Below are 21,899 nucleotides of genomic sequence, written 5' to 3' on the forward strand. Positions count from 1 at the left end.
AACTTAAACAGCCCAATCCGTAGCCCAGGGAAATTAAAGCTCTGAAGTTTGTTGTCATAGTTACTGCTGGCGGTATTATACTTTTTATAGAATAAAGGTCAATAAACATGTTGCATGCTGCTGCATCGGCTTCAAACCCTCAGCCACAAAACTCTTAGGAGTTGGATTGAATGCTCAAACTGGCATTCAGATCTAGAGGAGCAGGCATTTATTTTGCAGTCTGATTAATTCTGGAGGATAGAATTTCAATAGAAACAAATGCTGAGTCATCACTACTCCTTCTGAGAACAGTATAATCAATAATACAGAGCTGTCCACTTTCTCTACATTCAGACCACAGAAAACTTTTAAAATAGTAACCACCAAATGTTACGATCAGTCTGATGCTTAGTAACTTTCCTTTTTCTGTCACTTCTCATTCTTATTGAAGCACAGAAGCTGTCTTAAATACTTTCCCAGCATGTACTTGTGTGCCCCTCTTCCCTTCTGAGAAATGCCTTAAAATCCAACTCTGACTAAATGTTTTGTCACCTGTTCTAATCTCCATGTGTGACTTGGTGCCAAGTTATGTTTGAGAACCATGTCCAAGTACTGTCATGATATTTTTCAAGCCTTAAAAATGGGGTCACAATGTGAAAACATTCGGGAAGCTCCATAGTAAATGTTATAAATCCCCGACCATCCCAAACTGAAAAAAGGTGTTGAAGGTGCACAATTCCTTCAAGCTTTGCGGGCAGAAATAACATTACTGCTTCTAAATGGGAATAATTCACTAGCGAATGACACTGTATGGAGATCAAGAGTGCAAAAAAATTCAACATGCAGTGCTTGTAGCAGTGCTATTAGACATTTTGTAAAGGAGTCTAATCGGTCTGTAAAAATGAGCACAACATTAAACAAAGTGACTCTTGGGTATCATATGATTGTCTTTGTCTTTATTGATTCACTACCAAACAAAAAGACAGACACTTTCTTTCAGGTGCTGTAGGTTTCATTGACTGGGCCAGCATTTATTGCCCTAGAAAAGGTGCCTTTCTTGAACTGCTGCAGCCAATTTACTGTAGGGGGAGGGAGTTCCTGGACTTTGTACCAGCAACAGTGAAGAAAAGCAAAATATTTCCAAGTCACGATGGTGAGTGGCATGAAGGGGAACTTGCAAATCATTTAGGTGGTAGAGGGTGTGGATTTGAAAGGTGCAAAGGATCTTAGTGAATTTCTGCAATGTATCTTAGAGCAAAACAACATAGGATCGGGCCCTTTGGTCCACGATGTTGTGCTGAACATGGCGCTGAATTAAACTAATCCGTTCTGCCCGCCCTTGGTCCATATCCCTCCATTCTTTGCATCTTGTATACTGTTCTATACTGTTGTCCATCAGTGGTGAAGGGAGTGAATGTTTGTGGATATGGTGCGAATCAAATGAACTTCTTTGTCCTGGATGGTGACAAGCTTCTGGAGCGTTGTTGGAGCTGCACTCATCCAGGCAAGTGAGGAATAATCCATCACAACCTTAACATGTACCTTGTAGTTGGGGAGAGTCAGGAGGCAAGTTATTGCAGCCTTTCACCTGCTGTTAGCCACAGCGTTTATACGGCCAGTCCAGTTTTGGTTCTGGTCAATGTTGATCCCCAAGATGTTGACATTAGGGAATTAAGTGATTTGTAATCCCACTGAATGTGCAATGGTTAGATTCTTCTGTTGAAAATTATTATTGCCTGGAACTGGTATGGCAGGAACATTGTTCTGAGGAAAGGTCACTGGACCCGAAACGTTAACTCTGTTTTTTCCTTCACAGATGCTGCCAGACCTACTGAGCTTTTTCAGCAACTTTGTTTTTGTTCCCGATTTATGGCATCTGCAGTTCTTTCGGTTTTTATTGTTAGCTATTTGTCAGCTCAGCCATGATTGTTGTCCAGGTCTCTCTTTCACTGAGGTTTGGTGAATGATGCTGAACAGTGCGCTGTCATCAATGAACATCCTCTCTTTTGACCTTTATGATGGAGGGATGGTTAATTGATTTGATTTATTGTCATGTGTACCTATGTACAGTGAAAAGCTTTGTTTGTGAGTAGTAAGCAGGGACACAGATCATAGGGTGCTTGGACAGAATGAGGCATACAAGTTACACTGCACAAGTGGTATGTGAAGCAAAATCAACATTATTTGATGTTAGAGAGTCCATTCGTCAGCCTAATAATGACAGGGAAGAAGCTGTTCTTGAATCCGTTAGTGCGTGTGTTCAAGCTTTTGTATCTTCTGCCTGGAAGAGGTTGTAGGAGAGCATTACCGAGGTGGGAGAGGTCTTTGCCAGCCGTTCCATGGCAACGAAAAGTGTAAATGCAATCCATGGAGGGACGGTTGGCTTCTGTGATGGTCTGGACTGTGCACACCGCCTTCTGTAGTTTCTTACGGCCCTAAGGAGAGCAGTTGCCACACCAGGCCATTACGCACCCAGATAGTACGCTTTCTGTGGTGCATCTGTAAAAGTTGGTGAGGTTCCTTATGGACTAGCCAAATTTCCTAAGCCACCTGAGGAAGACCAGGACAGGTTGTCGGTTATCGTCACTCCTAGAAACTTGACACTCTCCACCCTCTCAACCTCCGTTCCGTTGATATAGATGGGTGCATGTACGTTCGTTCGTTCGTTCTTTCGTTTGTTCTTTCTTTCTGAAGTCAGTTGTTTTGTTGACATCGAGAGAGTTGTTATCATCACACCATGACACCAAGCCCACTATCTCCTTTCTATATTCTGACTGATCGTTGTTTTGATATCCATCCTATCACGGTGATGTCATCCAACAAACTTATAGATGGCATTTGTTTGGAATTTGCATACCCATTTTGTGGCCAGGGAGTACAGTAGGGGGCTGAGAATGCATCCTTGTTGAGGATTATGGTGGAGAAGGTGCAGTTACCTATCTTCACTGATTGCGGTCTATGGGTCAGGAAGCCGAGGATCTGGTTGCAGAGGACAGAGCCGAGACCAAGGTCTCAGAGTTTTGAGATCAGTCTGGAGGGGATAATGGTGTTGAGGGCAGAGCTGTAATTGACGTAGGTGTTCTTGTCCAGATGTTCCAGGGATGAGTGCAGGGCTAAGGAAATGGCAACCGCTGTGGACCTGTTATGTCGGTATTGATGAAGCAGCTGAAGATGCTTTGGCCTACGATGTCCTCCTGAGGAACTGGAATTTGGTTCTTATGTCCATGTTTGAACCCAGGCTGTGTTGAGGTCTGGAGCTGCGTAACTCTCATGGAACCCAAACGTGTGTGTGTGTGTGTGTGTGTTGCTGGAAAAGCTCAGCAGGTCTGGCAGCATCTGTGGAGACAAAGCAAAGTTCATGTTTTGGGTCTGGTGGCCCTTCGAAACTGATGGTGACTAGGAAAAGGTTGGTATTTATACAGAAGGTGGAATGGAGGAGAGGTGAACAATAGGTGGAGATAGAACCCAAAGAGAGAAAAACAGTTGGACAAAGGAATAGGTAAAGGGTCAGCCTTGAATAAACAGCTGCTAATAGGGACTGTTAGTTGATAATGGGGTTATAGCAGTCCATGTAATGACAAGGCCTAGTGTGTGGGATTGGGGGTTAGGATGTGGGAGAAGGTGCTCAAGATGGCAGCTTTCCTTCCTTAAAGATAATTAGTAAATCAGGTGGGCTGTTTTGACTTGGCGATGGTTCCGTAATCATAATTTGACTGACTTATTTCAGACTTTATTGAATTCACATTCCACCACCTGTCATGTTGAGATTCCAAACTGAATCCCTAGAACCTGGATTCCTATGACGATACCACAGTGTTATCTCCTCCCTAACTTAAATTAGGTATAATTGAGTCCCACTGCTGTCCAGTAAATTGGAAGTGTACAGTTTCTGATATTGGCAGGTGTTGGATGTTTGTGTATAGAGTTGTCTGCTGAAATAAATTTTTTGAGTATTGAAATTATTTCTTGGATGTAACCATCCAGTTAATAGTGAGATTTATTCTGCACTCTTAAATGTGCACACTATTTTACTGCTGACTCAATTGTCCGATGCGCTGCATGATATACCACACCTATGCTGGAGCATGTTTATTTGCGGTCACTAACTAATAGGAAAACTATTAGCGCTAACACTGAAACTCTCCCTTCACTGTTGCAAGCTTTGTCCACGACCACTGAGAACTCTCCTGGCAGCTAGCCCTGAGTGATGTTTGATAGTGACTATTCTCAGTCTGGTTGGAATGCAGGGGGTGTCTGAGGTTACAGGCTTTCGTTGTGAATGACAGCAGCAAATACTTTGTGACTAGCTGTCCCCTGATGGAGGCCCCTGACAGAGTATCTGCACACTCAAATTTTGCTTGGTATGTGTGTCTATCTACGTTTATTCAGCTTTATAACAAAATTTCAGTAGAAATTATTGCTGCCAATTTGGTACAAGTTCCACTGACTGCAATAGTTCGAATTACATTAACAAAGGAGGTGACGTATCCTTACGAGCAAGAGTGGGCGAGATTCTTGTTTGAACCAAATCAATGGGATAGGATAGGGAAGAGGAACAGAGAAGCTTTTACAGTACTTACATTGGTGACATTTTCATTCTTTCTTTTTTGGTTTAATGATATGGGAGACACCTGGAGTTCCAATCTCTATATTTAAAAATTAGTTGCCCGCAAGTGAGTTGAAGTCTATTGGTGATGATTCACTGTGCAGACCATTGCCGGTAGTGCATTCAGTTGGTACACAACTACATCCAGGGGTGCACCCTGAGTATTTTTCCTGAGGTTGGGAAAAACTGGCTCCTGCTTTGCCTGCTAAGCAATTACTTAGCCATTATGCTTCTATGACTTGAATATAGTACTTTATCTTTCCTCACAACATGGCACACTTAGTCCCGTTACCTTTTGGGATGTGTGTCGGGATACGAGGTTTGAAGAATGCAGAGCTGAAGTATAATGGGACTGTGGAAATGGTGATACTCTCAAAGTATGGTGTGCAGTTCTGGGATCCTCTGTATAGGAGGGATGTGATTGCAGAGGAGAGTTACCAGGTATTATATCTGAATGCACGCAGTATAAGAAAGAAGGTAAATGAGCTTGTGACGCAGATTGAAATTGGCAGATATGACATGGTGGGCATCACAGAGACATGGTTGCAAGGGGATCAGGATTGGGAGCTTAATATACAAGGATGTACATCTTACTGAAAAGATCAGTGGGTGGGGTTGTCTTATTAGTAAGAAATGAAATTAAATCAATAGTAAGTAATTAAGTAGGATCAGACGGTATAGAATCTGTGGGTAGCATTGAGGAACCATAGTTGGAGTTATATACAGGCCTCCAAACAGTAGTGAGGAGCTGGGGCGCAAGATACACCAGGAGATAGAAAAGGTGTAAGAAAGGCAAAATTATGGTGATAATCCAGGGATTTCAATATGCAGGTGGACTGGAAAAATCAGGTTGGTAGTGGATTGCTAGAAAAGGAATTTGTGGAATGTCTACGAGGTGGCATTTTGGAGCAGTTTGTGGTGGAGCCAACTAGGGAACAGGCAGTACTGGATTTAGTGTAGTGCAATGAGGCAGACTTAATAAAGGAGCTTAAGGTGAAGGAACCCTTAAGAGGTAGCGATCATAATATGATTGAATTTACTCTGCAATTTGAGAGGGAGAAGTTAGAAACAGAGGTAATGGCATTACAGCTGAATTGAGGCTAGAAGGAGGAGCTGGGTGGAATTGACTAGGAGAGGAGCCAAGCAGGAAAGACCGTGGAACAGCAATGGCAGGAGTTTCTAGGAGACACAGCAAAAATTCATCCCCAGAAAAAAAGCATGGTACAGGGAAAATGAGGCAACCATTGGCTGACTAGGGAAGTCAAGGATAAAAGCAAAAGAGAAAGCATATAATGTGGCAAAGGGTAGTGGGAAACAAGAGGATTGGGAACCTTACAAAGACCAACAGAGGGCAACAAAAAAGAAATAAGGGGGGAGAAGATTAAATATGAAGGTAAGCTAGCCAGTAATATAAAGGAGGAGTGTGAGAGCTTCTTTAGATATTTAAAGGACAATAGAGAGGCAAAAGTGGACTTTGGACAGCTGGAAAATGATGCTGGAGAGATAGTAGCAGGGAACAAGGAAATGGCTGCGGAACTGAATAATTACTTTGCGTCAATCTTCACGGTGGAAGATATGGGTAGTATCCCAAAAATTTGACCGCTAGGGGGCAGAGCCGAGTATGGTGGCCATCGCCAAGGAGAAGGTGCTAGAAAAACTACTCTGAAGGTGGATAAATCACCAGGACTGGAAAATTACTAAAGTGACACCCCTGTTTAAAAAGGGAGCAAGAGAAAAGACTGAAAGTTACTGGCTGATTAACTTAACCACGGTCGTGGGTAAGATTTTGGAGCCCATTGTGAAGGATGAAATTTCTGAATACTTGGCTGTGCATGGTAAAATAGGCCAAAGTCAGCATGGCTTCGTCAAGGGGAGGTCATGCCTGACAAATCTGTTAGAATTCTTTTGAGGAAGTAACGAGCAGGTTAGACCAAGAAGAGCCAATGGATGTTATCTACCTGAACTTCAAGAAGGCCTTTGACAAGGTGCTGCACAGCAGGCTGCTGAGTGAGATAAGGGCCTATGGTGTTAGAAGCAAGGTGCTAGCATAGATAGAAGATTGGCTCTCTGGCAGAAAGCAGATTCTTTCTCAGGATGGCAGCTGGTGACAAGTGGTGTTCCACAGAGGTCAGTGTTGGGACCACAGCTTTTCACTTCATACATTATGATCTCGATGAAGGAACTGTGGATATTCTGGCTAAGTTTGCAGATGATACAAAGATAGGTCGAGTGACAGGTAGTATTGAGGAGGCGGGGAGGCTGCAGAAGGATTTGGACAGGTTAGGAGAGTGGGCAAACAAGTGGCAGATGGAGTACAATGTGGGAAAGTGTGAAGTCTGAAGTGCAAAGAGACTTGGGAATTCTAGTCCAGGATTCTATGGAGGTAAACTTGCAGGTTGAGTCGGTAGTTAGGAAGGCAAATGCAACTTTGGCATTTATTTTGAGAGTACTTGAATATAAAAGCAAGGATGTACTTCTGGGGCTCCACAAGGCTCTGATCAGGCCACATTTGGAGTATTGTGCACAGCTTTGGGCACCATATCTCAGGAAAGATGTACTGGCCCTGGAGCGGGTTCAGAGGAGGTTCACGAGAATGGTGCCAGGAATGAAAAGCGTAATGTATGGGGAAGGTTTGAGGACTCTGGGCCTATACTCAGTGGAGTTTAGAAGGATGAGGGGGGGATCTAATTGAAACTTACAGAATACTGAATGGCCTGGACAGAGTGGATGTTGAGAAGATGTTTCCATTGGTAGGAGAGTCTAGGACCCGAGGGCACAACTTTAGAGTAAAGATCTGAGATGAGGCGAAACTTCTTCAGCCAGAGAGTGGTGAATCAATGGAATTCATTGCCACACCTGTGAAGGCCAGGTCATTGAGTATATTTAAGACTGAGATAGATAGGTTCTTGATTGTCAAGGAGATCAAGCGTTACAGACAGAAAGCGGGAGAATGGGATTGAGAAACTTATCAGCCATGGTTGAATGGTGGAGTGGACTCGATGGGCTGAATAGCCTAATTTCTGCTTGTATGCCTTATGGTCTTATGATGTTAGCTGGGCTGGCGAGTTTTAATTATGAGGAGATTGGAACAGACCTGGGGTTTTCCTTAGAGCAGAGGAGATGGAGAGCTGTCATAATTTGAGACGTAGAAAATTGAGAAACATAGCATAGACAAAAAAATACGTGCCCCTTGATGGAGGGAGTCAGTGACCGAGGACATAGATTGAAGTTTACCAGGAAGTTTGGAAGGGATGAGAGGAAAAATCTTTCATCCCAAGTGTGGTGGGAATCTGGACCCTCATTGCCTTTAAGGGTGGTAGAGGCAGAAACCCTCCTTTAAAAATTTAGATATACGCTTGCATGGCAAGGCATAAGGCTGTAGGCCAAGTGGTGGAAAATGAGGTTATAGTAGTTAGGTGGTTGTTTTTGGCTGGTGCAGACTTGATGGGCCGATAGGCCTTTTTCAGTGCTGTAGATCTCTGTGACTGTAAAGTGTGTAGTATCTAGAGTGTGCCAAGCAGCATCGTAGGAGCAGCCTTCCTGCTCCTATGATGCTGCTTGGCCTGCTGTGTTCATCCAGCTCTACATCTTGTTATCTCAGATTCTCCAGCATCTGCGTTCCGACTATCTCCAGTATCTAGAGTGGGCTATTTTATTGAACAACGCCTATTCTGTTTACCTAGGGTCTTTCTGTATTTCTTCCAGTCAGCAACTGTGTTTTTGATAGAACCATTGGTTACAATGATGGAACGATGTCATGTAATGAAGTAATTTACTTTTACAGTCCATTTATATGGATATTTTGTAAGTTGGTGCCCTGCTGTCTGTGTATGAGTTGGAATTGTGTGTGTATCGGAGATGTCCCTTTTCAATTGTTCAAGAACATCAGGATCGTTTCACGTTAGGGTGAAGAACTGTTGTAAAGGGCTGCATGATGTTGTGTACATCTTCAAAACATCCTTCAGTTTAATCTCTGCACAGAAAAAAAATCAGATATTTACACAAGTGAAGGATTGTTTTCAGTCGGAAATGTTTTCTCCTTCATGACTTCAGTAACAGTCTCATGGTATTGTACCAAGGATTTCCTGATCCAGACAGATCTGGAGATATTTTCGGATCCCCTTTTTCTTTATGTACAACATCCATAGTGTAAAATTAATGTAATGCCTATTTTACATTGCGTGTCCAAATTGTGATTTGTAGGTGATTTGAGCTTTTCTATTAAATATTGCAACAAGGAATTAGAATATGGCATTTGAATTCTGTGAGCCCTCGCCCCCTCTTTTTCACTTCCGTTTCCCCATACTTGGATGTTTAAAGAATCACAGAAACTTGCACCTTTGATTTCTAATACAGTGCATTTGCCTTCCGACTAATAAGAATTCTTTGAACATTTGTTCTCGTTACAAATGCTAGTCTTTATGCTCAAAAGCAGCAGTACTGATGAGGCTGTGCATTCAGTTCATTTGTCCATAGAAACTGCAGCTACGCTGTTACCTAGTTTAACTTCCTGAACTTTTGACACTACAGTATACCTGGAAGACATTATTCATGGTGTGTAGAAATATTGCCTGAAATCAAACTACAACCAGTTTAAACTTAACTCCATCTTTAAAATAATGGCTTTAGGATTAACCTTTTCTATTCCATTTGGTGTCTGTCTTATCTCAATAAGATTCAAAACTCCTGGGCTCTGTAATTGCATCCTTTATAAAATTGTTTCATTTTGCTTGTTCACTTCATTCTACCAAACTGTCGCCTCTGCCTTGAATTTTTTACAACCATAGTTTATAATCTTTGATATTAGGATCCTATTTCATGACTCTTGTCTCACCTTTTATTGGGTGCTTTAAATTCTAATTGTACTTTTTGCACAATTCTGGCGATCTCTGTCCATTTTCCATCTTCTACTAGTTTGTAAGCTTATGCTTGTCCAGAAATCTTCATCTCACTTCCTAACTTGTAGAAAATCTTGTTTGCTTGTCCTCATGTGCTAGCTAACCTATATTGACTTCCAGTCAGACTGTGCATCAAATTGATAATTCTAATCTATTTGAATGTTTCTCACCATAGCCTAACCACACCCAATTCTGAAGCTGTCCGATGTCTCCTGTCTTAGTTTAGCCTCTTGTACATCCTAAATTTCCATCAGCTCACTTTTGGTAGCCATATGTTTATCTGGAATTGTCTCCCTATATCTCTGTCTTTCCACCTCTTGCTCGTTCTTCGTGTTGCTTCTTAAAATCTAACCCTTGACAAAGACTTTGGCATTATTGAATCTGCTTCCACAGTGCACTCTCTTTTTTCAAATAGTACATTCCAGATTGAATGGTTTATAGCAAATGTTCTCCTTTATCTTCCCTCCGATATTTTTACCAGTTATCTTAAATTTGTCTGCCTTTAGTCGCAGATAATAGATGATGGGATGTGTTCACGTTGCTTTCCCATGAGCTTATCAGTCATTTTTCAGGACATGGTACTTTTAATCTATTTCATGACCTCTTTCTGAATAAAAGTCACTTTAGGCTGTGGCCATTTATTGTGCAGTTAATTGTTTGTTTACTTTGAATGTTTTAAAAATCATTGACATTCTTGGAATGTGAAAATTACTGGCACCCATCTTAAATTGCTCTCGTGAAGGTGGTGAGTGTTGTGTTCTGGATCCTCTGCAGTTTGTTGTGTATATCCTTATATATGAGGGAATTCTGGTGTTATTTTTTAATTTTATTCTTTCATGCGTGTGAATATTGCTACTGAGGCCAAGCCAGATGAAGGTGGCAGATTTCCTGTCTCTCCAGCATTAATAAACACAGTTGACAATTTCATGGTCACCTTTGTGGAGTCACCCTTTTATATTTCTGGATTTATATTGAATTTAATGAGTAAGTGAATTTAACTTTATTGTCATGATGGGATTTTAACCCATTCTTCAATCTGATCCATTTGTTGTGGAATTACTTGACTCTGTCTGTTATGCTGTTTGGCATTCCAAGTAGCCCTGTATTATGGCTTCATCAGGTTGACACTTTTTTCGGTATGTCCAGTGCTGCTCCTGCACCTTTCGTTGAACCAGTGTTGATTTCCCTGGTATGATGGAAATGGTAGAGTTGGAGATATACTGGGTTGTGAGGGTGCAGATTGTGATGCTGTATGATTCTACTGCTGCTGATGACACACAGTGCCTCAAGAATGCCTAATTTTGAGTTGCTCGATCTATTCCAAGTTATCCCATTTAGAATGCTGATGGTGCCACACCACAAGTTGGCAAGTATCCTTAATGTGACGATGAGACTGTCACACTTGCATTTGTTCATATAACATTGGACAGAGTGACCACTGCACAAAGATAGATGAGGATGATTCATAAGAAAGAGGAGCAAGGGTAGGCCAATTAAGCATGCTCTGCCATTTGGTAAAATAATTTTTTTATTCACCTATGGGTGCTTTTTGGTGACCAGGATTTATTGCCTATCCTATCTCATCTGGGCTGCAGAGGAGCTTGGAATGGGAGGGGAAGGATCCTTTTGTCGTGGTCCACATAGATACCAATGATATAAGTAGAAAGAAGTCTGCTAAGGGAATAATAAGAAGCTAAGGGCTAAATTTAAAAAGCAGAACCAAAAAAGTAGTAATTTCCAGGCTCCTACCTGAGCCACAAGTTAATTGGCATAGGGTCAACAAGACTTCGAGGTAAACGCATGGCTCAAAGATAGGTGTGGGAGCAATGGGTTTGAATTCATGGGACATTATCACAAGTACTGGGGAAAGAGGGAGGTGTTCCAATTGGACGGGCTCCACCTGAATCATGCTGGGACTGGAGTCCTGGTGAATTGCATACATAGAGTTGTAGTAGGGGTGGGGTTCAGTTGCATGGAAAAATTTAGACGTTATTACAGTTTCCAAAATAAATGTTAGGACAGAATTTGGAAAGGCTCAGGCACAGCAGATAAGGGGATAACTATGAGAAGGAGACAGTCAACACATGACTGAGGGTGTTATACTTAAATGCATGCAGTATACGAAATACTGTAAGTGAACTTGTAGCGCTTGTAGATTGAAATTGATGGATAAGGTGTTGTGGGCATCATAGATGTGGGTTTTTTTTAAAATTCATTTGTGGGATGTGGGCGTCACTGGCTGGCCAGTGTTTATTGCCTGTCCCTAGTTGCCCCAGAGAAGGTGGTGGTGAGCTGCCCTCTTGAGCCGCTGCAGTGCACTTGCTGTGTGTTGATCCACAATGCTATTAGGGAGGGAATTCCAGGATTTTGACCCAGTGACGGTGAAGAAACAGCAATATATTTCTAAGGAAGGATGGTGAGTGGCTTGGAGGGAAACTTGCAGTGGGGTGGTGTTCTCATGTATCTGCTGCTCCCCCCCCCTCCTCCTAGATGGAAGTGGTCATAGGTTTGAAAGGTGCTGTCTGAGGATTTGTGGTGAATTTCTGCAGTGCATCTTGTAGATAGTACCCACTGCTGCTACTGAGCGTTGGTGGTGGAGGGAGTGGATGCTTGTGGATGTGGTGCCAATCAAGCAGGGTGCTTTGTCCTGGATGGTGTCAAGCTTCTTGAGTTTGTTGGGGCTGCACCCACCCAGGCAAGTGGGGAATATTCCATCACACTCTTGACTTGTGCCTTGTAGACGGTGGCCAGGCTTTGAGGAGTCGAGCTGAGTTATTCACTGCGGTATTCCTAGCTTCTGACCTGCTCTTGTAGCCACTGTTTGAGGTGAGTCCAGTTGAGTTCCTGGTCAATGATAGCCCCTGGGATGTAGGTAGTGCGGGATTCGGTGATGGTAACACCATTGGATGCCAACAGGCAGTGTTTAGGTTGTCTCTTATTTGTGATGGTCATAGCCTGGCATTTGCGTGGTGTGAATGTTATTTGCCACTTGTGAGCCCAAGCCTGGATATTGACCAGATCTTGTTACATTTGAACATGGACTGCTTCAGTATCTCGAATGGTGCTGAACATCGTGCAACCATTAGCGAACATCCCCATTTCTGACCTTATTGAGGGAAGGTCATTGATGAAGCAGCTGAAGATTGTTGGGCCTAGGACACTACTCTGAGGAATTCCTGCAGACATGTCCTGGAGCTGAGATGTTTGACCTCCAACAACCACAGCTGTCTTCCTACGTGTTACCTGCAAGTTTGTCCTCTGATGTCCATTGACTCCAGTTTTACTAGGGCCTCTCTTCATGCCTGACTCGGTCGAATGCATCCTTGACATCAAGGGCTGTCATTCTTGCCTCACCTCTGGAATTCAGATCCTTTATCCATGTTTGAACCAAGGCTGTAATGAAGTCAGAGGTTGAATGGCCCTGGTGGAACCCAAACTGGGCATCACTGAGCAGGTGCTGTGTGATAGCCCCGTTGATGACACCTACTGACATCACTTTTCTGATGATCAAGAGTAGACTGATGGGACAGTAATTGGTCAGGTTGGATTTGTTCTGCCTTTTATATACAGGACATACTTGGGCAATTTTCCACATTTTTGGGTAGATGCCAGTGTTGTAACTGTACTAGAATAGCTGTCTAGGGGAGCGGCAAGTTCTGGAGCACAGGTCTTCAGTACTATTGCTGGAATGTTGTTAGGGCCGTATCCTTTGCAGTATCCAGTGTCCCCAGTCATTTCTTGATATCACATGGAGTGAATCGAATTGGCTGAAGACTGGTATCTGTAATGCTGGGGACCACTGGAAGAGGCTGAGATGGATCCTCCACAAGTAAGAAATTAAATAAAATCAATAGCCAGATGTAACATAGGGTTGTAAGGTGTAGATTCTGTATGGGCAGAATTGAAGAACTGCAGAAGCAAAAATGACCCCAATGGAAATTATGCAGAGACCTTGTAGCAGTAGTCAGGATGTGGTGATGGAAAAGGCATATAAGAAAGGCATTATTACAATAATCGTGGGAGACTTTAATATGGAGGAGGACTGGGAAAATCAATTTGGTAGCAAATTCCAAGAAAAGGAATTTGTGGAATGTCTGTTAAATGGTTTTTTGGAGCCACTTGTGGTAGAGCCCACATGGGAACACACAGTTCTCAATTTGATATGTAATGAGGCAGACTTGATTAGAGAGCTTATGGTAAAGGAACCCCTAGGGGTCAGTGACCATAATATGATAGAATTCACTCTGCAGTTTGAGAGAGAGAGAATCCGATGTAACAGTATTACAATTAGATCTGTACTCAGATTTTAGAAGGATGAGGAGGGATCTCATTGAAACTTAGAATATTGAGAGGCCTGGATACAGTGGACGTGGAGATTTTTCCATTAGTAGGAGAGACTGGGAACCAAGGTCACGACCTTAGAGTGAAGGGACAATACTTTTTAGAACTGAGATGAGGAATTTCTTTAGCCAGAGGGTGATAATTCTGGAACTCATTGCCAAGTCATCCTGTGTATTTAAGACAGAGATAAACGGGTTCTTGATTGATAAGAGGATCAAATGGTATGGGGAGAAGGCAGGAGAATGGGGTGGAGAAAAATATCAGCCACGATCGAATGGTGGAGAAGATTCAATGGGCAGAAAGGCTGAATTCTGCACCGGTAGGCTATCGTCTTGTGGTCTTCTCTCAGCTCCTGCCTCAGTGTTGTCAGACATCCTATCATCCAGTCTGATGTGAGATAAAATAAGTTCCTTCACTTGAACGTTAGGAAGAGCAAAACTTTCACAAGCCATAGCTTCTACCAATATCCCTGACCTAACTTCCAGGTTAAATTGTGTTTCTCAGTTGAGTTTCTGATTCTGTGTCCTTTCCATTACAAGGGAGACTTACTTGCACGATATAATCATCCTCAACTCTTTCAACAGTCCATCTGCTGATGAACCATTGTCCATCTTTTCTCAGTTCTGGTCTTCTGGCTGGCTTTCCACATCCAGTGTTCTAGGATCCCTTCTTGAACCTAGGTGAAATACCTAATAATGCTTTTCAATGTTAAAGGTTGTACATAAATGTGTGTTGTAGAACTGAAAATATCAGCATGGTTAGTTTGAGCTGCATTTTAATTTCATGGATTGTACCCAATTATGGGACTCGAGCATTTTGTTCACAGACACAACGGATATACTACTGAGTGTCCGATGCCAGTGTGCCTCTAAATTGTCAGAATTGGCCATCTTTGGAGGATATTTTGGTGATAGAGGTGGGTGTTGGGGTTTGCCATCTTTACAGTGTGTTTTGGTGCAAAACTATCTTCAAATTCAGTGATTTGGCAAAGCTGCTTAAGCTGAAATTAAAATTACACTGTGATACAGAGTACCTGGCAATCCAAGACTAGTATGTGCAATTACTGGATGCCAGAGTTGTTGATGTCGGCCTTTGTTTGAGGCTTGATCCCATTCAGAAAGAGTAGGTCATAAGAGAGGGAGCTTGGACTAATTCTGATTGATTAGTTCTTTAAAAGAACATGATTCTTCTTGCTACATCTAGGTGAAGTTGAATGTTGATTCCTGTAATCTTTTAAATGGCTTTATATAGAATCTCCTGTCGCAGCACTGTAGGGATTTAGCTGAGCTATCAATGTGCTGTAATTACTTTGCTAATATTTTACTCTACGTCTGCAGGCTGTTTTACAATACAAGTGTTTCTCATTTTTAATTTGTTTAAGTTTCCAGTTGTTTGGTTTAATTTATTATTGAATAGGATCAGATTTTAGAGTATCTCTTGGCTAGCAATATTCTACTAAGTAAAAACCAAAAGAGTTGTGAATGCTGTAAATCAAGAGCAAAAACATAAGTTGCTGGAAAAGTTCAGGTCTGGCAGCATCGGAGTTCTGAGGAAGCATCACTGGACCTGAAACATTAGCTCTGATTTCTCAGATGCTGCCAGTCCTGTTGAACTTTTCCTGCAACCACCTGCTTTTGTTTGTGAGCAGTATTCTACTGTTCACCAATGCCAAAATCTGATATTTTCCAGATGGAACAATTTGAGGACTTGCCAAGAATTTGGGGGTGTGCAAGCCATTGGAGCGGCTTTCAATGCGTGGCAGCTATCCTTTCAGTTTTCCTTTGACTTCTGTGTATTCTAATTGGGGAAAACTTTTATTCTTCACTTTCTTTTAAGGGCTAAATATAAAACGTAACTTGTTCAAGCATGGTGTGATTGTAGTAGTTTGGCTGTGTTTTGTTTTGTTTTCATCATATGCCATAAAAAGAGAGACTGCAATTGGAAAGCCTTCACAATGGAAATTGGATTTTGGTTTGTTTATCGGGGCATTGACATCAAAAACAAGGTCACAGTAGATGCAAATAATGTTCTTTAGGAAAGGAAATTTACCCTTCTTATCTGATCCAACCTAGGTATGACTTGAGAGTTATTATAATGTGGCTGACTCTTCCTCCTGAAATGACTTAACAAGTCACACAATTATACAGGCATAGAGAGTCGTATAGCATAGAAACAGGCCCATCATGTCTATGCTGACCAACAAACGCCAAACTGCACTAATCCCATTTACCTTTTAGTAGGTCCATAATCTATGATACCCTGGAATTTTAAGTACTCATCCAGGTACTCCTTAAATGTTGCGAGAGTGCCTGCCTCCTCTACCCTCTCAGGCAACACATTCCATATATCTGCCACCCTGGGTGTAAGAATATTTTTCAAAATTCTCCTCTAAACCACCTGCTTCTCATCTTAAACATGTGTCTCCTGGTCTTAGACATGTCTGGCACGGAGAAAAGACTCTACGATCTACTCTGTCTATGCCTCTCAATTTTGTATATCTCTGTCAGATCTCTCCATAAGTCTCCTCTGCTCCAGAGAAAACAAATTCAGCCTATTCAGTCTCTCCACATAACTGAAACTTTCTGTCCAGGCAGCATCCTGATGAATCTCCTCTTCACTCTCCAATACAGTCATGTCCTTTTGTGTGCAGTTTTAGTTGCCACACAGTGTTCCACCTGTGGCCTAACCAGTATTCTTTAAAGTTGTAACAAGACTTATTTGTTCCTGTATTCTACATCCTGACTAATAAAAGCAAGCATCCTCTATGCTGCCTTCACCACCCTGACCACCTGTGATGATACCTTCAGGGATCTATGGGCTTGGTATACCGAGGTCCCTTTGTTCGTCAGTAGTCCCTAAGGTCCTCCATACGTTTGTGTATATCCATATCATCCCAAAGTTCATCACACCACACTTACTGGGATTAAATTCCATTTGCCCTTACTCTGCCCACTTTAGCAGCTGATCAATAATAGACTGTAGCCTGAGACCATCTTCCTCATTATCGATAGCAGCATCAAACTAAGGCCCTGTAGTCATGAAAGATGGGATAGAGGTGCTTCCTGTGCTCCATGTTTAATGATTCTGCTGATGATCATGAGCCGTGATGTCACAGGCTTAGCAAAAGTAAATGCAAGCTATAGAAGATCTTGGCCACACTTGCATACTATGTTTAATAAAAATGTAGTGATTCAGTAGAGAGATGTAGCACATGATCTCCGCAGGAGGCATGTTAGCTTCTTGCTCTGCACTGAGTTAGCGATTGTAGCCTGATTCTGCTCAAGACTACCTTCCTGCCCCAGGGCCAGGGATTTTTAAAAAAAAAACAAAAGTTACCTGCTTTGGATCACTGTCAAGTTGTCCCTGCTGGAAAGTCAGTTTAGGGTAGGAATCAGACTTTCCTGAAATAATCTACCTAGCCTTAACAACATTCGTAGAGAGAATTTGTCACTTGGGTGAGCAACAGGTAGACTGCTTTCAGGTGGTGAAAGCTGGCAGAAATTTGCCTAAGTATCTGCAGAATGATTTTAGATGCACTGATTGCACTGTGGGTTATGGTACAATATCTGTGATTTGCAGGTTTTTGCTGGTCTTGAATTTATGAATTCTACTGTAAAGTGTGACTGAGTTTGAAATTGAAACTTGTTGCAGTGCAAAATAGCCATGTACTGTGCAGCTGAATCTGGTAGATGTTGAGATGAAAGGCTGCATTGAAAGAGGTAGATTTGGTAGAAGCTATCTACCTATTGTTATCTGTTATAGTATAATTTAGAATGGTTACAGTACAGATGGGGGCCATTCAGCCTTTTATATCAATGCTGCTCTCAACTGCAGCCCAAGTAGACTAATCTACACTTCCAAGGATCTCCAAATGTTTCCTCCTCAAAATTATCCATTTCCGATTTTGAGAGCCACATTGAATGCCTCCACATAGTCAAGGGATCGCATTCCAGATCTTAAGAGCTCAGGGCGGCACAGTGGCTCAGTGTTTAGCACTGCTGCCTCACCGTTTCAGGGACCCAGGTTCGATTCTACCCTCCAGGCAACTGTCTGTGTGGAGTTTGCACGTTCTCCCCGTGTCTGCGTGGGTTTCCTCCCGCAGTCCAAAGATGTGCAGGCTAGGTGCATTGGCCATGCTAAATTGCCTGTAGTGTTCAGGGATGTATAGATTAGGTGGGTTATGGGGAGTAGGGGGTGGTTTTGGGTGGGATCCTCTGAGGGTCGGTGTGGACTTGTTGGGCCTGTTTCCACACTGTAGGGATTCTATGATTAAATTCTCCCTGACTTATAAAGGAAAATGTTTCCCCTTGTGAACCTCTGGTTCTTCTGCCAGTTATTTCCTATCCAATATAAAGTGAAATGCAGGTTAAACAGCAGCAATAATGATGGGTGCTGCTTAAAATTGCTCCAGGTGTCATTTAACCAACTAACTGATTTCAAGCTATAATAAAACTATACCAGACTGAAAAGATGCAGCTTAGGTTGCATGCGGATGTGCCTTGCTCAAAGGCATCTAGTTAAGCAGGGTGTTCACTTCCATTGAGCACATTCAGTACTTAGAAATGTGGCTTTATTTTGAATCCCCATTACTTTTATATAATCTCCTTGCCCCACCTGTTGTCCGTGTTCAGGAGTACAGAACTAATCTGGGCTATGATGTCAGCATGGACACAAGGTTGCCTTATTAAGCTACAAATTAGTGGAATACCTGGAATTTTGCTTAAAGATATCTCCGATCTCCAGTTCTACCCTATTCTGAATGATAGAACAGAGGAACAGGAAAAAGTACAGGTGCTGAAAGTAAATCTGTGAGATCGGAGTGAAAACAATAAATGCTGGGGATCACAGCGGGTCTGGCAGCATCCATGGAGAGAGAGCAAGCTAATGTTTCGAGTCTGGATGACTCTTCTTTGGAGCTGATTGAGGTGGGAGTGTTCAGTATGCCATATTTAGGTGAATATGCTTTGACAGGTCAGAAACCTTCCTGTCCCTGGCAGAGTAAGGTAGAAAATCACTAAATAAAAACCGAAAGAACTGTGGATACTGTAAATCAGAAACAATAACAAGTTGCTGGAAAAGTCAGCAGGTCTGGCAGCATCAATGACGAGAAATCAGTTAACATTTTGGGTCCGGTGACCCTTCCTTAGAACAGGAAGGGTCACCAGACCCAGAACATTAACTCTGATTTTCTCTTCACGGATGCTGCCAGATCTGCTGAGCTTTTCCAGCAATTTCTGTTTTTGTGTAGAAAACTGCGAAATTCTTCTTTGTTCATGATCTGTAGAGTTTTATGTGGAGAGGCGAGAGGAACTGTGATTGTTCTGGGAGCAGGGAAGATAGAGGGAAATTTGAGTGGAATTGAGTCATGAAAGACTGGAAAGAAACTAGCAGGAAGGCATAAACCAGAGGGGACGGATTAAAGATTTTTGGCAAAGGAGACTATAGATGTAAGAGCAGTAGTGGGCTATTTGGCCCGTTTGTCTTTCAGTGGATCATCAATTCCACTCTCTTGCCTTATCCCCTCCATGATTTACATTACTGACTTTAATCTGTCAGCCTGAATCTATTTAATGAGACCATCCTCTGCAGTAAAGAATACTGCAGATTGGCTACTCTGCAGATATTACTCCCTCTGGTTCTAGATTCTCTCAGGATCCACTCTGTCAAGTCCCCCAAGAAACTTTTTGTTTTAAAAATAAGGTGGTCTCTCATTCTTCTAAACTCCAGTGAGTTTGGAGAAATACAACCGAAAACAATCTTCCTCATAAATCAGTGATATCAGCCTGATGATCCTCCTCTGGACTGCCTCCAATGCCATTATATCTTGCCTTCAATAAGGGGACCAAAACTGTTGACAGTACTCCAGGGTTTCATTTACGGGATATTATGCATCATGGCTGGGTCAGCACTTATTGTACATCCCGAATTGCCCAGGGGGCCGTTAAGAGTCACCTAGGTTGCTGTGGATCTGGAGTTGCATGTAGGCCAGACATAAGGAAGGCAGTTTCTTCCCCTAAAGGGCATTAGTGAACCAGACGGGTTTTTCTTGACAAGTGACAATGGATTCGTGTTCATCATTAGACCCTTAATTCCAGATTTGTATTGAATTCAAATTCCACCATCTGCTGTGGCAGGATTTGAACCTACGTCCCTAGAACGTTATCTGGGTTTCTGGATTAATAGTTTAGTGATAAACCACTGGGTCATCACTTCCCTTGATATGGTCTAACTAGTACCTTGTATAGTTGTGGCAAAATCTCCCTATTTTTACATTCCATTCCCTTTGAAATAAAGACCAACAGTCCACTTACCACACATTATATTCCATGTGCCAAATTTTTGTGCACTCACCTAATCTGCCTATATTCCTCTGTAGCCTCTTTGTTATCTTCTTTTTTTTGTCTCCTTCCTATTTTAAATAAAAGTGTTACATTGGCAGTTTTCCAGTTGAAGTATTCTTGGAAGATTACCATGGTGTATCCAGTAACTCTGTAGATGCTTCCTTTAATATCCTAGGATGCATTCAGTTGGTTTCCCTAGCATTTTCTTTATCATGATGGTTATTGTATTGCTATCAGTGTTTTCTACTGTCAAGACTAATGCAAAATATTTATCTAACTCCTTTACCATCTCCTGGGTTCCCAGTGACTCTTGAACTACTTTGTTAAATGTCTGCCATTTTCTTCAACCACCTTTTCTGATAAACCCCTCAAAGTTGAGGATTATGCACAGCGAATTGTGATCTGGAAGACACCATTTGTATGGCAGGGGAAGTGATTTCCAAAATGAAATTAGATAAATAATTGACAAAATGAAATTGCAGGTAAAGGGCAGGGAGTTGGATAATCAGCCCTTTTCAAGAGCCAGCGCCCTATGAGCTGATAAAGGATTTCCTTCTGTGATGTATCTGCTGTCCTACGTCTTGTGGTCTTATAACTAAGTGATTTGCAAAATGTTTGTGTGACATTAGTATCTTTGCTGTGTTCTGAAATTCAATGAACCCTCCTAGATTAGTCTGCAGACTCCTTGAATTAAATTAGTTTTTAAAGTATGCTGAGATCAAGTTTGCTAGCTATAATAATTTTATTACCAATAGTGCATTTACTCTTTCCCCCTTCATAATGTGTCCTCATTTAATTATTGGTTGGGATGTTGATAGAATTGCTGCCTTTCCATTTTTTTGCACGGTACTGTCACTGTCATTAAACCAGATGCTGATTCTCTGCTGTGAATTATGCATTTAGGGTACATTCTGTATTTAGTACTGGTACAAGAAGTCCCTCAAGTAAATAGATTTCACTCCAGTGATTAGCTGCAGAACAGGATAGAAGAAAAATGCATTTCTGTATGATATGTACTTATATTATTGACAAACAGCATTATTTGTGCAGTATATAGTATTGGAGTTTATTGATTCTGCTCAAAGCATGTGGAAATGCACTGCCCCAGAAGGCAATGAGTTCAGTCAGTTGAGCTGTTTAAAAGGGTTCCAGATACACATTAGAAAGTCAGCATATTGTGGGATGAGAAAATGGTGGAGAATTGGGACCAGTGACGTTTCGTTCTGTTTCCCAGAAAAGTCCTGTCCCTTACTTTGAAAGTTTCTGAAGATTGGTGATTGAATTTGAATTTGAAAAAAAAATTGCACTATGTCTTCATGTCTCTTTGCTTTGTATCATGTTCCAGATTGTTTGTTTGTTTGTTTGTTAAATAATTTTTAAAATGTGCTAATAAAAATGTTCTAATTTTATAAATGACTCAGTGTGGTTTTTCAAATTTTGATCTTGCCAGTTCATATTTTGCATTTTCCTTATCTGCTGTACAGAATTCTCCTTGTTAACTCTCACTTCTCTTCCACTTGCCCCTCACTGCTGACTGATTCAAATAATTCCTTCATATCAGTCTGAGGACCAAACTCCAGAGACTATGGTTGTGCCGATATTATAAAGGTAGTTTCTTTGAACCTTTTATTGATTTAGAAACTATAATGATATTGGAAAGCTCCCTAATAAATGCACTCTGCTGCCAACAGGTTCCATGCCAATAGAGACAACAAGGTGCAGAGCTGGATGAAC

At 41.8% G+C, this 21,899-nt stretch overlaps 2 protein-coding genes across 6 annotated transcripts in view; one reads left to right on the top strand and one right to left on the bottom strand.

The window, feature by feature from the left end:
• The window catches only part of LOC109924381, a 236,088-nt gene that overhangs the window by 18,694 nt on the left and 195,495 nt on the right, over positions 1–21,899 (bottom strand). The gene's annotated exons all lie outside the window — the stretch shown is intronic.
• Positions 10,150–21,899, top strand: part of cyhr1 (cysteine/histidine-rich 1) — a 100,712-nt gene continuing 88,962 nt past the window's right edge. Inside the window, exon 1 of one of the 2 annotated variants that reach the window (XM_048612882.1) lies at positions 10,150–10,228. The gene's annotated coding sequence lies outside the window, so the exon portion shown is untranslated. Of the gene's footprint in view, positions 10,468–21,899 lie in introns of both variants that reach the window. The other variant, XM_048612874.1, reaches the window with a different exon arrangement.

This window comes from Rhincodon typus, chromosome 2 (assembly GCF_021869965.1).
Source record: "Rhincodon typus isolate 14 chromosome 2, sRhiTyp1.1, whole genome shotgun sequence".
Classification (NCBI taxonomy): domain Eukaryota; kingdom Metazoa; phylum Chordata; class Chondrichthyes; order Orectolobiformes; family Rhincodontidae; genus Rhincodon; species Rhincodon typus.